This window comes from Anabrus simplex, chromosome 2 (genome assembly GCF_040414725.1).
Source record: "Anabrus simplex isolate iqAnaSimp1 chromosome 2, ASM4041472v1, whole genome shotgun sequence".
NCBI lineage: Eukaryota > Metazoa > Arthropoda > Insecta > Orthoptera > Tettigoniidae > Anabrus > Anabrus simplex.
In genome coordinates, this window is record NC_090266.1 from 457,818,295 (window position 1) to 457,833,037 (window position 14,743).

Sequence of the window (14,743 nt, forward strand, 5' to 3'; positions counted from 1 at the left end):
CTTCCCCTTCCGCACCAACACTTGTGCATTGGTCACGGTGTCTTACGATTCTCAGCGTCTTCTCTAACACCTGATTACATATGTCATACATGCCGCCAGAGGTGAGTCTCATATTCACGTTAATTCTTAGAACAGGACCTTATAATTTTTCACAAGTTCTTCTAAATAGCCCCCCTCTTTTTTATCTGCTTCAGGTCCCATTTTGAACCGAGAACATCGTTTTGCACCTTGGGGAAAACACTGCATCCGCCTCATATTCATGCAGGAACTTGCTATAGAATACTTAGTACACCGACTCCAGCCACAATTTCTTAAGTTAGAGAAGACGTGCATTTTTACCATGAAAAAACGGAGTTTGAAGTTTCTTCATGTTCTCTTTAGATTTAAAATTTCTACGTCTTAAGACTGGTTAAGTTATTTTAATGACCGATCTTTTTCAATCAATAGTAAAACAAAATGTTTTTGATTGAAGTTCTTAACATTTGCACCATTTATTTCAAGACTCTGTGAATGTTCATCAAGAAGACTTTCATATAAATATTTTTAAGAAAAAGAAATATGGTGTTAGACTTAAGATAGTAATATAAGTTATTGTCCTCAGCTCATTGTTAATCAAGTCACATGTCATTCAAAGTTTTTAAGATTCGGTGAACTCTTGTTAAGAGGACGGTTACACAAAACTTTAAGATAATTGGTGCTATATTTTTAGAAAAGAGGACTTTTAGGTTAATGTTTCAAGTTAATGTTCACGGCTCATGTATTTAATCAAGTTATTCCTCCTATCATTTGTAAGATTAGTGTGCACTTTTAAGCATTGTTTCTGTAACCTTAAGTTGTCATTGTATGTTTTTTTAATTTTGTGACTGAAGATGATGCACACCAGCATTGAAACCAGTCCCATTAATAATATGTTATAATTCATCTTATAACATTGTATTGTATTGAATAGGTGGACCCCACTACTTTGTTCCCTTTAAATAGCACACCTACCAAGACGCATGTCTAGTGGATACCATGGAGGCCACTGCGTAGGCTACTTGGAGCCACCAGCAGTGCCACTACACTATGAGAGAATTTGTCTCATTACCAAAAATTGATGTCTGCCTGGCCATCAGATGATGGGATAGGAAAGGCCTAGGAGTTGGAAGGAAGCAGCCTTGGCCTTAATTAAGGTACAGCCCCAGCATTTGCCTGGTGTGAAAATGGGAAACAACGGAAAACCATCTTTTTTTTTTTTTGCTAGGGGCTTTACGTCGCACCGACACAGATAGGTCTTATGGCAACGATGGGATAGGAAAGGCCTAGGAGTTGGAAGGAAGCGACCGTGGCCTTAATTAAGGTACAGCCCCAGCATTTGCCTGGTGTGAAAATGGGAAACCACGGAAAACCATCTTCAGGGCTGCTGACAGTTGGATTCAAACCCACTATCTACCGGATGCAAGCTCACAGTCGCGTACCCCTAACTGCACGGTCAACTCACCCAGAAGAAAAAAGTTTAATTTAAAATACACAATTCAAAACAGACCAAGATTACCTCTCCCCGTGTTTGTCTCTTTGGAACTCAAAACAAAAGAACAGTTGAGAAAAATGTTACACACAATAAATGAACACTTGTAAAAAAAATATCATTAAATCCTCATATCTTTTTGTTTTAATCACTAATCTCCCACAACTACTTTTGAGTTTTGAACTACTGGTCGATGATTTAATTGTCCTTTGATCACTTTCTGTCTTTTCACTTTCACACTGCTTAAATTGTCTGAAGGCGTGGTCTTCTGCAGATGTCACTTCGAGTGGGTATACCCTCTTCTCCGGTCTCACGAGTTCCCCTCTTGCAGTCTTCAGATGAACAAGTCTTACAACACCACCCAGTAATCTTCCCAGAAATTTTTGTCAGCCGGGTGGCAGGAATAAGTAGCCGGGTGGGGGAATACTACTTCAAAAATTAATGATAAAATATCAATCTATTCCCCTTAAGCATTAGCAATAATATCAAAGAGGTAAACATTAACTGCAAAACTGAACTATTTCACTGTTATCACGATCGAGACAAAATAAGATATTTCTTTTTTTACCATTACAAAATTGAAATTTACTTTTAGTATAACGCTTTATATGTTAATTCTTCTTTGAGGCCCAGTTGTCTGCAGCTCTTACATAATTGAATTCTGTTGAGTCTGGTCCCTCCCGGAAGATTACGGGGATCAATTGGCAGAACATCGCTCAAGACCGTCCCATTTTCGGTAGCATTTAAGGCTAAAACAAAATGAGGAAGTTCGGTATCCCAAGATTTGTGATCATGAGAGTGGAAAATTGAGAGGAAAGATTTCAAATTGCGATGATAGCACTTGACGATGTTGGCTTGGGGATGAAAGGGTGAGGTGCAGATATTTTTTATTCCATAAGAGGAACAGAAGTTATAGAAGACTTTAGAAGTAAATATAGTGGCATTATTGGAAAGCAAAATTTTTGGAAGACCGGTAAGATGATGATGATGCTGCTGCTGCTTGATGTTTAAAGGGGCCTAACATCTAGGTCATTAGCCTCTCATGGCACAAAATGAGATGAAATGTAAGGACAATTAAAAATCCATAATCCTCCACTGACCAGAATTCTAAACCTGAGGACGTAGAATGAATGGATGGATATGAAGTTAAAACAATCAGTGGATCCGACCCACAATGCCCCACATTCCCAGAAACTAGCGTTAAACAATAGTATTACTGACCAAGGGGCTGCTTCTAAAGCATAATACTGAATTGATGATGCTTGTAGTCTAAACAAGTCTAAAATCCAGGTCATCAGCCCCTCATAATGGTACTTATCGCTAGGAAAGTAGAACCATGATATTTGTCATGTTGCGGTACTAATCAAAAGTAGCGTAGACTCGCGGTATTCCACACATTATGGTACTACTCACAGGTAATGTAATGCGCACATGTAACACAGACCTATGGTGTTTCGCACATTGCGTCGCTATTTACAGGCAACGCAAACCTATGGTGTTCTTCACATAAGCGGACGAACCACAGGGACTCGCACTATCCCATGGTGTTCCTCACATAGTGGGTACCAATCATAGGCAAGGCAGAACCCTGGTGCCGCTCACCCATGGTGTCGCTCATATAGTGGTACGAATCCTGAGCACACACTGTCGCTACTAATCACAAACCTATTGTGTACCTAGCACAGTGGTACTACGCGCAAGTAAAAGCGACCCATGGTGTTCCCTTCGTGGTGCTACTAATTACAAGTAGTATCATGGTTCTAATTTGATCATCCCTTGGTCGCCCCTTTTAGTCGCCTCTTACAACAGGCAGGGGATACCATGGGTGTATTCTTCATCTGCGTCCCCCACCCACAGGGGGTTGTGTGTTTGGCCCACGAGAGGTATTTAATTCCCCTCAAATCCGCCGGCAAGCTGGTTAGGATCCCCCGTTCCGCCACCTAGGATGCGCCACGTGGGAGTTACACCTCTCTCCCTGCTACGCCAGCATAGTAGGTTTGTGGAGACCGATAAGAGGAAAGATCTGATTTATTAATAAATTAATAATGATCTGGGAAGAAATTTTACGCAATGGATGAACTACGAGAAATTTTGAAAAACCATCTAACAAAGTTAAAATATATGAGTTGGATTTGGAAGATTTTACAAGAGGTCCGACGATATCAATATAGAATTTCTCAGCAGGATAGGTGGAGGGAAAAGTAGCATATGCACCAAAAGGTTGGTTATTAGGGGGCTTATGCTTTTGGCATACGTTACAAGATCGAACCCAAGAGTAAACGTCTTTTCGCATATGAGGCCAGAAAAACTGAGAAGCCAGGAGAGAGTAAGACTTAGTCATGCCAAAATGTCCACCTGTAGGGGAACCATGGAAATATTGAAACACCATACGTCGTAACCCAAAGGGAAGAACCAGGCAAGGAGTGGACCTAGGAGTATGTTTAAAAACAAGTAGTTGATTAAGAAAATGAAAACGACTGGAATAATTAGGAGAAGAAATATCATTCTTTAATTGTTGACAATATGGATCGAGATTTTGATAGCGCTGACATGACTGAGAAGACAAGGGAAAATCGATAAGAGAAGAAATAGAATTTATCGTGTCAACGGGAAGTTGATTGATCTCAGAATCTTTGGAATGATGGTCTTCAAAAAGACGGGATAAACCATCAGCCACATAATTTTGAAATCCAGAGATGAATATGAGAGAAAATTTAAAACAGGATAAACGAAGCAACCAACGACCAGTACGACCTATTTTAGGAGCATTGCTGAGTAACCAAGAGAGAGCTTGATTATCAGTACTTACAATAAACTCTCTATTATAGAGATACTCAGCAAAATGTTCAATAGAAAGGATTAAAGCAAGGGCTTCACGTTCATACAAAGAGTATTTACGTTCAACAGGTGATAGTATGCGACTGAAATAGGCTATGGGAAGTGTTTCACCATTAAAGGTTTGTTGTAATACAGCACCGATGGCAACATTGGAGGCATCAGTGGGATGTTCAAACGTAAGATTAAAATCAGGAAGTTGTAAAAGAGGAGACTTGAAATAATTTAGCCTTTAAAGTAGAGAAAGCAGTTTGTTGGGGTTCATGACAGTGAAATTTTACACCTTTACGTTTCAACAAATTAAGAGGTTCAGAAATTTGTGAGAAATTTGGAATATATTTACCATAAAATCCAACCATACCAAGAAAGGAGCGTAGTTGCTTTAAATTTTTAGAAAAGTTGATGCAGGTATGTTGGAAGTACGTTACACAGTGTGCAACTCCCTTTTGCTTACCAATCTTGACAGATCTTAGACCTACAAAATTACAAGTTTTAACCCTAAGTTTTCAAGGGTTTCAATTAGTTTATTTGTTATGGCCTTAGCTTTACCATCAATGATGTTGCAGGTTGACACAAAACTAACATTAACCTCTTTTTCAAGTTGGTTAACATATTTTATGTGCAAAATAAGTTGCTTCAGTACGGAAATATCTATAGTTTCTTCACACAGAACACTGAAATAATCTGCTGGATGTATGTTCTTTAATATTTCACATCTAATTTCTGAACCTATAACATCAAGTAACTTCTGCATTATTCTTTCTGAAGTATAATTTGCATTATCACCAATATTAAGATGCTTTAAGTATGTACAACCCATAGCCTTGCAGTGTTTGAGCAATTTTCCATATAATTTAGTGTGTGGTAGTTCATTTTTTGCCAACCAATACATTGAGCTTAGGGCTCCGAGAAAAGTATCTCTCTGTAAATTGTTTAAAATAGAAACTGATTTTTCTATTTGCCCAAATCCAGTTTCTTCGAATGCAATTGTTACAGAGAATTGTTCGCGGTTAACTAAACTCTCCTTTCAACGTCTTGCACACGGTATAGTCACCCAAGTCTTCTTTGTCAGTTTCTTCACTGAACATTTTACTTATGTGGAACATAACATACACTTTTCTTTCACAACTAACCACATAAATTGCACAAACCAGTCATTGCTGATGCCCGATAAGTGGTGTTCAGAAGTGTGTTTCACTTGTGGTTTTTCATTTTGAATATTTTCCACTTCACCAGATGAGTCGGCCTTAGCAATGTCTTTTTCGGAAATATCATCTGGTGTTGAATTATTACTTTTACTAATGTTTGACTAGATTTCCTGCTCATTTTGAGAACACAAAATTTGAAGTCAAGAACACGAAGAAATTAAACAGGCATCTCAATTTAGATCATTCCCGCCAGAAATTGAAAATACCAATATTCATGATGAATTAGAAAGTAAAGTACAAGTGGAAAACGCTTACATTAACAATAGTTAAAATGTAATTAAATATAAATCAACTGAATTCCAATGTTAGCAGTAGTAAATGTTAAAGAAACTAAAAGAACACGGAACAAACAGATTTGCTTCGAAAACAAATAAGTTGGTGACACTGAACACTAATACATACTCTATCGATTCCTGTGTTTCATATTCGATTGTAGATCGATATTTTCTGTCAAAATGACTGCCGTAGCAAATGCGTAATATCAAATATTGTATTAAAGTATTTGGCAAAATGTTGTGATGAGCTAGCAATGGAGTGGAGTCGAGAAAGTCGGTCTCGAGTCGAGTCCTATGTCAGGAAATAGACACTGCTCCGGAATCGAGTCCATGGGAATACACGTCGGTATCTCTGACCGTTCGTAAAATGACTTGTAACAATGGAACTAGCTGTAATGAAATCATGATATAACGAAGGAAGTGTGTTTAAAGTAGCGCTTAATAACTCCAAGACAATGATATGGTTCAATGTGTGCGATGTCCATATATTTCAAATTAAGAATGAAATAATGATGATGATGATGATGATGCTGATGCTTGTTGTTTAAAGGGGCCTAACATCGAAGGTCATCGGCCCCTAATGGAACGTGATGGACGACATGATACATGATATTTAAAATTTTAAAATGTATCCACTGACAAGAGTTAAAAAATATGGTGATGAAAAAATGAGTATGAGATTAAAAGAGCAGTGGATCTAATTCGCAATGCCTTATTTTCTAATAAAATAAGAGAAACTACAGGGAGAAAAGGAATAAGGCATTGCCTGGTGGTGCATATATATACTTCATTTACATTAGACGTTAAAATAACACATTAAAATACGCAACACAAACTAAAATGAAGTCAATGCGATAAAAGTGCAATTGAAACAAATACAAGAGGACAAAGGACATCACTAGACACGATAAAACAGACCACTATCCCTCATAAAGCGGATGACGAGGTCTGCTGACTGCTCGTCATCTCGCAAGATAAGGGAGATGGTACCCGCAAGGTTAAGACTACGGCGAAGATCGACCAGGTCCATACACTCCGTAAGGATGTGTACCACGGTAAGATGGTCGCCGCAGGTACACACCGGAGGGGGTTCTCCTTTCAAAAGATGTGAGTGAGTTACGATACCGTGGCCGATCCGAAGACGACATAATACCACGGCTTCCCTCCGCGAAGCCCGAAGGGAAGTCCACCATACCTTCGTTGTTCCTTTTATCGCTCTCAGCTTATTGGGAAGTGAAATGGCCTGCCACTCCATCTCCCAATGAGACATGACCAGATGTCTCAGCTGAGAGCGAATATCACTTGCTGGAACCTTGAAAGGCAACGGGGGCAGTGTAACTGCCTCCTTGGCAGCCTGATCTGCTAACTCGTTTCCCTCGATGCCCATGTGGCTTGGGACCCACAGAAACGTAATTCTGGTGCCGGCATCCGAACACCTGGCCAGCAGGTCCTGGATCCACTGCACCAGAGGGTGCCAAGGGAAACAGGTATCAATAGACTGGAGTGAATTCAAGGAGTCAGTACACACAAGAAAGTGTCGGCGTTCATTGTACAGTGCGTACCGCAAAGCTCTACAGATAGCATAGAGCTCTGCTGTGTACACACTACAGGTTTCCAGGAGAGCGAAAAGAAACCTATCATTGTCGACAACGAACGCACAGCCCACCTTCGTGTCTGTCCTTGAACCATCCGTGTAGACGACGACTGAACCTGGATAGCGACCAACGACGGACAGGAAGAGCCTCCGATAAATCGAAGGGTGCGTGTTCTCCTTCAGGCCAGTGTGTAGGTCCAGGATTATTTCAGGTCGCCGTACTACCCACGGAGGTACCCCACTTGGTTGTCTGACAAGGCAAGGAACCTAAGGTACGTCAAACAATCTGTAACTGCTATCTAAACGTATTCCAACCGGCCGCCTTGCTCGGGGACGAGCGGCGTACAGCAAACGGTTGCCATTGTTGAAAACGCAAGGATAGCTTGGATGAAGTGGCATCTGTCGCAAATTAGCAGCATAGGTAAGAAGCAGTTGCTGGCGCCTCAGGTGTAAAGGCGGCACACCAGACTCAGCAAGCAGGCTAGCTATGGGGCTTGTACGAAAGGCTCCCGTCTCCAACCGAACCCCGCTGTGGTGAATGCTGTTTAGCTTCGCAAGAACGCTTGGTCTTGCTGAGCCATATGCTGCACTGCCGTAGTCTAGGCGAGATAAAATATGTGCCCTATAGAATCGTAGGAGCACCACGCGGTCAGCCCCCCCAAGAAGTGCTGCTAAGAAACTTCATGATATTAAGCTTCTTAGCACATTGCACTTTCAACTGCCGCGCATGTGGCTCCCACGATAATTTACTATCAGAAAGGAGCCCAAGAAATCGGTAAGTGTCAACAACTGGCAGAACGACATTTCCTAAATAGAGCTTGGGATAAGGGTGAAGAGTACGTTGACGACAAAAGTGGACAACAGAGGTCTTTGCGGCAGAAAACCGAAAGCCATGTTTTAAGGTCCACTGCTCAACCCTCCTAATAGTCTGCTGTAACTGTCGCTCTGTGATTGCCATACTGCACGAGCTATAGTGCAGAGCGAAGTTGTCCACATATAGGAACGGTATTACTGCTGGACCAGCAACAGAAACAGTACCGTTTATGGCTATCGCGAACAGAGTGACACAAAGGACCGATCCCTGTGGGACTCCATTTTCTTGAACATGGTATTGCGAATATGTCCTCCCCACTCGGACACGGAATAGACGGAGGGACAAAAAATTCGCAATAAATACCGGCAAGTGACCTCGGAATCTCCATTGATGCAGGACTGAAAGGATACCATATCACCATGTGGTGTCGTAGGTCTTCTCCAAGTCAAAGAAAACAGCTACCAAGTGCTGTTTGCAGAGAAACGCATCCTAGATAGAGCTCTCTAGGCGTACCAAGTGGTCAGTGGTGGATCGAGCGGCTAGAAAACCACATTGGTACTCGGACAAGAGTTCTTGTTTCTCCAGACACAACACGAGCCGGCGATTTACCATCCTCTCAAATAGCTTACACAGGCAGTTTGTAAGACAAATTGGTCTGTAGCTTCCTGCGTACTTAGGATCCTTGTCAGGCTTGAGGACAGGAATGACTATGCCCTCTCGCCACCGAGACGGAAAATCACCCTCTATCCAGATTCGGTTGAACACACGAAGGAGATATAGTAAACTATCATCACTAAGGTGTTTCAACATCTGGTTATGGATGTTGTCTGGTCCAGGAGACGTGTCCTTGCAAAGCGCTAAGGCGCTGCGGAGTTCCCACTCCGTAAAGGGCACGTTGTAGTCCTCTGAAGCTTGGGTGGCAAAACTAAGGTGATGAAGTTCTGCCTCCCGCTTCAGAGCGAGGAAATCAGGATGGTAATTCCCGGAGCCAGATACATCCGTGAAATGACTAGCTAGATGGTCAGCAATCGCAAGAGGGTCAGTGGCGACACTGCCTGCAATGGAAATTCCCGGTACAGCAGATGATTCTTGGATACCCAAAATCCGTCGAAGCTTAGTCCACACTTGGGATGATGGAGTATGTGACGTCATAGACAACACATATCTCTCCCATGAAGCCCTCTTACTTTGTCGAATAAGAACTCGCGCCTTAGCGCGGAGTTTCTTAAATGTTACCAAGTTGGCCACAGTAGGCTGTCTGCGGTAACACTTATGAGCGCAACGGCGTTCTTTGATGGCTGCTATTTCATCGTTCCACCAAGGAACGAGTTTTCGGCGAGGAGTCCCCGAGAAAAACGGAATGGACTCCTCAGCAGCAGCAAGAATAACTTGGGTGACGTAAGTTATTTCCTCGCCGACGGTCCGCCTGATATCATCGTTAAAGACAGCTAGTGATGTGTACTTTGGCCAATCAGCATGTTTAAGAATCCATCGAGAGGGAGCCTCGACGGTTTTATATTTCAACAAAGTAAGAATGATGGGAAAATGGTCACTGTCACAGAGATCGTGTGCATTCCACCGAAACAGTTTAACCAACGTTCGGCTGCATAGACTTACGTCTATGCGAGAATATGTGCCGTAACGTACACTAAAGTGAGTTGGTTCCCCTGTGTTCAAAATACATAAATCCAGATCTGTTAGTAGTGCTTCCAGCTATCTTCCTCAGGGGCAAGGCGTCTCAGAGCCCCATATGGGGTGATGGGCGTTAAAATCGTCCACTAAGAGGAAGGGTGATGGAAGCTGAGCTATAAGATCAGCGACATCATTTATGTTCAGATGCTGGCCTGGTGGAAGATAAACATTACACACTGTTGCTATGACAGGCAGCGGAAAGCGAACAGCGACAGCCTCGAGTAGGGTTCTTAATGGAACCTCTTTGCTGTAGGTATCAGAACGTACAAAAATGCCAACACCACCGGAAGCCCGGTGAGCATAGAAACGTTCTGTCGAGTATAGTCTGAAATTTCTCAAGACCGTATGATGACCAGGTCTGAAGTTGGTCTCCTGAATACAGACTATACTCGCTGCGTACTCACTAATGAGCTGACGTAACTCCGCAAGATGCCTGTCATAACCATTACAATTCCACTGTAACAGTGCCATAGTGTGGACTATAAAAGGAGTGTTAGGTTATGAGTGACAAAATGCTCGTAAGCCTAAACACTATCTACTTCTACATCCGTAGATGTAGAGGACAGCGCGACATCCATCCCGTCATCAAAAGATGGCAGGGGTGCCGCCCAGAACTTCAACGCTTTTCGGGGGCGAGTTGGTCCCCTACGAGGAGAGCGTGCAGGTTTGGGAGCAGGAGTGCCTCCTGGCACAGACTCATACCCCCCAGATGGGGGGCATGACTTCTCCTTCGCAGGGGAAGTCCGAGAGCGCTCAGCACGGGCGCTCTTCTTCCCCTTCTTTTGTTCCAGTTTAGACGGGCTGGGAGATGGTTACCCAGCCCTGGTCGACGATGCCACCTCCGCCGGCTGGGGCACGACTTTCATCGACCTCCTAGAGGGGGGAGACTTAGTCTTCCCCCCTTGCTGTGCTGGCTGGGAACTGCCAGCCTGCACAGACTTCTGGGTGGTCGAAGGTGGGGTGGTCCCCCCATTCGAGCTTTGACTATTTGCGACGTTGCTGGGAGCAGCAACAGTCGCCTTGGGCACAGCGGTCTGGACAGGTGTTGAGGTTGTAAATGACGAACCTGGAAGACTCTGAGCTATCAAGCTATAGTCGAGTGTACGGGCAGGTGTATTCGTAGAATTAAACTTACGGCACGCTTCCTGGTAGGAAAGAGCATCCAGGGTCTTGATCTCCTGGATCTTCTTCTCACTCAGGTATGTCGGACAATTCCGATCCCGAGGAGAATGAAAACCGGAGCAGTTAGTGCACTTGTATTGAGTTGTGGACTCCTCCGCGCCGTGAGCTACTCATCCACATTTAGCACATAGAGCCTGATTCGAACAGCGATATACCATATGTCCGAATCGCTGGCATTGATAGCATTGCATAGGAGGCGGGATGTACGGCCTCACATCGCAACAATAAGTTGTTACCTTGACTTTCTCTGGTAACACTGACAACTTGAAAGAGACAATGAAGGCACCAGTGGCAACGTCTTCACCGTTGACCTTGCGCGTAATGCGCCGGACGTGTGTCACGCCACGGTTCTTCATGTCTTCCATCAACTCGTCGTCAGTGTTCAAAATAAGGTCGCGGTGAAAGATGACTCCGCGAAATTTCTCAAGGACTTATGCTCCTCCACTTTGAGGGGGATTTCGCCAAAGTGCTCGCACTTAAGCAACTGATCAGCTTGCAGTGCTGTACGAGTCTTTAGAAGCAAACTACCGTTGCGCATTTTTTTAAGTTCCTCCAGTTCGCTGTAGACGCCTTTGATGTGCCTACTAAAAAGGATCGACTTCACCAGCTTAAAATCGTGCCCATCGGTTCTGGTAGCGACCAGAAACCTAGGGAAGCTGGATCCCATTCCTTCACGCTGCGCATGTTCCCAGGGAGTTGAACCTCTCAGGGAAGCAAAAGTTAAAGACTTAGGTGGGGGACCACCTTGAGAGAGCAGACTTCGTTTGGAAGCCATGCCCGAAAGCTTCCTCCCCGAATGCCACCCACTCCGATCAGGGGTCTCTGTAGCCGAACCAAGCAGCCAAGGCAATACTCACCTGGTCATAGCAGGTACTGCCCGGGGTCCGATGTTGGACGATGCCTAATACGGGATGACTGAGGCAATAAGCACTAGGACTCCTTTCCTCCAGTCAACCGCAATAGCATGTACCCCATAGCGTGTACAAAGCACTAAATATGGAGAAAAAATAAATAAAAATAATTAATAATAATATGTCCTTCTGGCATTCGGCTGTGCGGGGACCTGCGTTGTCAGGCGGATACTACTGCCCAGGTACATGACACTCCCACCCGCCGCGTCCTGGGTGGTTGCTGGCACAGGCTTTCAAGCGTAGTCGCACACATAGGAGCTCCATCGCCGAGCAGCACGCACATCAAAATTTTGAATGGTCTACATCTGACCCTCGGAAAAATAATAAAAAATAAAGAGGGGCCATGGCCACATGACCCTTTAAGTCGCCTTCTACGACAGGCAGGGATTACCTATGGATGTATTCAGCCTCTCCCATCCACAGGAGGTCCATCACATTATACCAAACCGCAATCCATGTCCGCGCCAAGGTCGCCCCTTTTTGTCGCCTCTTACGACAGGCAGGGGATACCATAAGTCATAAATCAAAGAGAAGTTCCACCTAATCAATACTACTTTACTGTCACATGTAGGACCGGTTTCGACCTCTCAAAAGGTCATCCTCAGCTACACTAGAATTGCTATTATGCCTCATTTTGAGAGCTAATGACATACTCTAGAATTCAAAGATTTTAAAGTGGTTATACCCATGTTGAGAATTTCAATATTATACTATTACAAAAATTAATTGCTCTTCTTACACTCAATGTACATATGTGAGAAACTAATATGAGTTCGTCTTTTCTTTAATGTGATGAGTATGTCAGAGTATTTTTAAACATAGGCATTTGCCTAGTCAGTTTAATTGATCTCCAATCTTTTGAATATTTAGTCCTGTATGAAATGAACTTAATTGAACAATTGTAAAATGATCAGTATTATAGTCATTTTAACAATAATTTACACTAAATGTAGAGATATACATGTTGATAGTTCAATAAAACAAATGACTGGCCAAAATAAAACATTAGTAAATATAGTTTAACGTGCTTGACTGCACTGTTGATTGTCTAATGCGGCAGGTAATATTGGTTCTTGCGTTGTACAGTTCGGGTTATATTAGAATAACAAGAAGTTAGCACATAAACAAACACTTAAACACATTAAAACAATAAAAGTCACAATAAAAATTAGTGGACATAGTTTAACTTAATTGCACTGCTGATTGTCTCAAGCGGCAGATAATAGTAGTTCTTGCGTTGTTGCAGTACGTATTATGTTAGAATTATGTAAAATAGCTCATAAGCAAAACTCTTAAACACATTAAAACATTAAAATCACTGTAATGTGCGTTGGATGTAAACTTCAGTTGACAGTCCAAATTAATAAGAGACAGACACTTTCTTATGTTGTTTGCAAGTTTTAAGCTTAAATTATTGTAATCATTGCCAATATGTATTGAATATTACTCAACCACTTTCCAATTTAGTATTTGTAACTTTTGGATAATCTATTTGTTTGACGTTGATTAATGTTCTAGAAATTGTTCACTTTTGAATCCAAGGTCGTTAATGGTGGCTCTTTCCTTTCTTATGATGGTGAATATTTGCAAGGCGAAATGATTGAATTAGAAATTCTGATTGAAATAAAAGTTGAATACTAGTGTGAGTTCTATGAAATTTACTTACTGCTGTAGGGTGGTTGAGATGTTTGCTGTTTGGCTGTCTGTCGCGTATTGTACCTTGTACTTCTGATAATGTTGTCGGCTGTTGTGGAGGGGTTGGAGGGGTGTGTGGGGGAAGCCTTATTGTGTGTATGGGCGGGGCCGGGCGTGTCCGCTGCCTGCGCTATGGCTTGCGTATGACGCTGTTTGTTAACTAATTTGATGTAATCATTCTTTACAATTGGGATAATTTCATTAAATAAAATGTTGGTTTTCTCAGTTAGTTTGTTGATATTATAATTGAAGACATGGATGGAAGAAGGGCGCAAGTCAGGTTGCGTCGTTATTCGGTAAATTGCATATACACATTCCCTGGTGGCTGTTCTACATACTACCTAAATGGCTTTGCAGTAGCGTCAATAGATGGCGTGCAATGTGCTATATTGAGTTGCGCCGTTCTTTGGAATATTGCTCCTGCCTGACTTACGGCGGGCAAGCACTCATCAGAAACGAAATGGCTGACGCAGTAGTCTCGGGAGGAGAAACGTCTGATATTTCAGCAGACGAAAGTGAATATATACCTAGTGAAAGCGCAGATGATTCAGATACATGTTTTCAAGTTAAGAGAAGAGATGAAAATAAAGGTGTGAAAAAGAGGCTGTTCCCAGAATTAAGAAAACAACAGTCGAAGAAAATACGTCGTAATTCTGGCAAGTCATATGTCAACACAGCTGGTAACAAGGTAAGATTGTTTCTTATATTGTGTTTCTTTTCTGTATTAATGCCATATCACTCAAGTTGCAGTCATGAAGGTACCGGTGTTATATTTAAATTTATTTGAAAGTCGCCTTTGACACTTTCATTACTGTTCTTGTATGTTAATGTCGGCATGTTTATCCCTCCTTAGTTTTTAAAAATCTACCATAACGCAAGATGAGTACAGACGTTGTGACTTATATTCAGAAGTTATTAACAAGACCCCGTAGATGTAAGGAAATCATACGTTATGTAATTAATTTGTACACGGTCCACTTTACATCATAAAATTTGCACTGAATGTTGAAACAAATTGCCACCTATAACG